The sequence below is a fragment of the Pygoscelis adeliae genome, unplaced genomic scaffold, assembly GCF_000699105.1.
Source record: "Pygoscelis adeliae isolate BGI_AS28 unplaced genomic scaffold, ASM69910v1 Scaffold216, whole genome shotgun sequence".
NCBI lineage: Eukaryota > Metazoa > Chordata > Aves > Sphenisciformes > Spheniscidae > Pygoscelis > Pygoscelis adeliae.
Window position 1 is genome coordinate 4,282,641 of NW_008825073.1, and position 2,887 is coordinate 4,285,527.

Here is a 2,887-nt window from a genome sequence, read left to right on the forward strand (position 1 = left end):
CGATGCCGCTGTGCTGGGAGGTCCCCAGGGGTGCCGGAGGTCCCCGGGGGTGCCGGAGGTCCCCGGCACGATTTCTGAGGAAATCGGCTGGGGCCCCTTGACTTTTTGCGGCCGTTTCCCGTGCTGCCCATTCCGCGGTCATCCATCTCCCTCCCTCCACCTACGCACCGCTGAGGATGCTGCACGAAACACGCAACCGCACGCCGCTTTTCTCCTTACCCTGCAAAGCGTGCCTGCAGTTACCGGGTAGGGTAGAACAGTTCTTTGATACTGGAAATTTAATTAGCCCGTTTGGGCCAGTTACATAATTTTCCATCACCCTGTGTTTACTTAGGGCCTTTCCCACTTGAGCTCCTCCCCAGCATATGCCGCCGAGTGAGAAATTTCTACTGACGGTGCTTTAATGACATTATTAAGATAGGATGGGAAAGCCTTTATTTGAACATCAGTCTTCAAAATGAGGCAGCCTGACGCTTAGCCCTGATTTACTTTCCGCTTCAGAAAAGATCAGAGATTGTGAGCTGGAAAGCGCGGGGGGAGGCGAGGGGACAAGGGGCCAGCCTGAGGGAAAACGCCAGGGAAGGCCCCGGGAAGCCGGAGGTTAGCTGCACGCAGCCGGAGGGAGCGGGGACACTCGGCACTGGAGGCTGCCGTGTACGCTGCTCAGCTCGACAGCAGGATGTGTCCGGCCATGGTCCTCAGAAATTCCTCCGTAACCCCGGGACTGGGGCGCTGGCAGAAGTGAGCGGGGCAGCCGGTACAAAATAAACCTCCTCCGTTCTCCGCAGAGCTCTGCCCTTCGCAGCTTTTCTTGTCTGAAGGACTACTCAAAAGCCGGCATTTTGTAGAGCCAAATAGCGTGGGATTTGGGCTCGAAAGGCCAGTGCTGAACACAGTCACCGCACTGTGTTGACAGATCCCTGGTTCTAACGTTAGGGAGATTTCTGCTGCCGTTGCCAGGAGGCAGAAGCGCTGGCTGTGGGGTTTGGTTTTTTTTTTTTCCATGAGATTTGGGCACCTGAACACCTCAAAAAAAAGAGAAGCGGTCCGTGTGCCAAGGCTTTACTTTGCTGCACTTTAAACACCTCTGCAGAATCTGTCTAAGAAGGAATCTCCGATACTTAACTCTGCATTGGTGATTTAAACGGCGCACCCCGAGCAGAGCGAAGGCCTGGCCGGCGCACGCTCGCTTGGGCCGAACAGCGTGCGGCTGTCGCCCCTATTTATTCGAGCAGATCGCTCCCAGCTGGGAGACAGTTGCCCTGACGAACGTCCCCGCTTCGGCGCTGGCAGACGGAGGAGTCGGCGCTCGGCCCGGCCACGCCGTGACCCAGTTTCCTGTTTTCCAACGCTGAAAGGGACCCCGGTGTCTGGGCAGGGGTGAAGGGTGACTGCTCCTTCATTCGGCCGGCGCGCGGTGCCTCCGCAGCCAGCTGAACGCAGGCATTCACAGCACGGCCGTGCCCCAGAGGGCTGGCGGTGGGGAGGAAGCTTTCACGGCCAGGCAGACCCGCTCCAGCTCAGCTGCCCACACGGAAGGCGTTTGTGGCCTCGGGGACAAATATCTCCCCCGTGGAAACCGGCTCTCCCGTGTCTTCTCCTCGCCGCTGGTTTCCCGGCAGAAATGCCGCGAGCAGCTGCAGCTCTTGGTCGTGCTGCTCAGCCCGGGAAGTCACCCCTGCGCAGCGGGGTTGGTGGGGGAGGCGGTCACAGCACGGACAGGAGCTCGGGGAGGGAGGGGCAGAAGGGTCTTTGCCTGTTTTCGGGGGGGGTAAACCCAGAGCCCCTCGGCAGTGCGAAGCATCTTTCTTTTTTACTGCATCGGGAATAAATGGCAGTGACGGCAGACGGCCCGATGATGCCAAGTTTCGGCCTGATCCACAGCCCGCATCCAGTCCACGGTGGAAGAGCTCCCCTCCCCCTCTTCCCTAAAACAAGGGGAAAAAAGTGGGTTTTGTTTGTTGTCTAAGGTCAGTGTCTGGAATTCATCCTCGTCCCTCCTCGCAGGATGTTTTTGTGTAATCAACTATGACTCACGAAAGTCAAATGACTTGGACTGTAACGCTACAGCGCTTCCAGCCAAAGAGCCTCAGCAGAGGCATTCCGGCCGCCTGCACCGCAAACCCCAGGGCGTGGGGGCCAGCCGCCATCTCGCTACATATAGACAGGGGCCAAGTCAGACCTGACAGTTGCATTTACACCTAGGCAGGCTGAGCGTACGGCTTCCAGGTGTGAAACGTCACCCTTGGTGCAGACGAGAAGCAGAGAGAGAGTCCTGCTGCCGCTGGAATGTTTCGCGACGCGCTGCAGGCATGAGCCAGGGGGATCACAAGTCACCAGCTGTTTGTTTCTTCTTGCTCTCAGAGGAGGCTGGCTTCTCTTCCCCGTTCTATCAGCTGGTCTAGTGCCGATATCGCATCTTCCTCCAGACCTTGCTTCGTCTGAACCATCGCGGCTAATGACAACGCTATTGCAACGTCTCCTGGTACGCCGCTACTCCCCCGTTTGACAAAAGTCACGAGGAAACAATTTTTTTTCGCTTCTGTTTTGCCTCAGAAAGCAAGAGAAACTTTTGATGAGACTCGCGTGGAACGTAGGCAGAGATCCTTCGGCCGCCAGGAGAACAAGCTTCGAAAGTCCTGCTGCCAGTACTCTCATTTTCCTTTCATCCGGGGAACGCCGACGATTTAAAAAGCGGCCGTCAACGTCGGTAAAGGGGGCTGGGCACACCCCCCCGAACCCGCCGGACCTGGGCCGTGCCCTCGCCTTTCACTCTGCCTCCGCAAATGCTTTTATTAGAAAGAACGTCTGCGTCACAGAAACGTAGTTTTTAAACGTGAAAAGCGGAATACAAACGCCCTGTCTAACCCAATACCGGCCGGACCTG

At 57.3% G+C, this 2,887-nt stretch overlaps 1 protein-coding gene across 1 annotated transcript in view; it reads left to right on the forward strand.

The window, feature by feature from the left end:
• Positions 1-2,887, forward strand: part of TAF9B (TAF9B RNA polymerase II, TATA box binding protein (TBP)-associated factor, 31kDa) — a 9,065-nt gene that overhangs the window by 704 nt on the left and 5,474 nt on the right. The window lies entirely within an intron of this gene.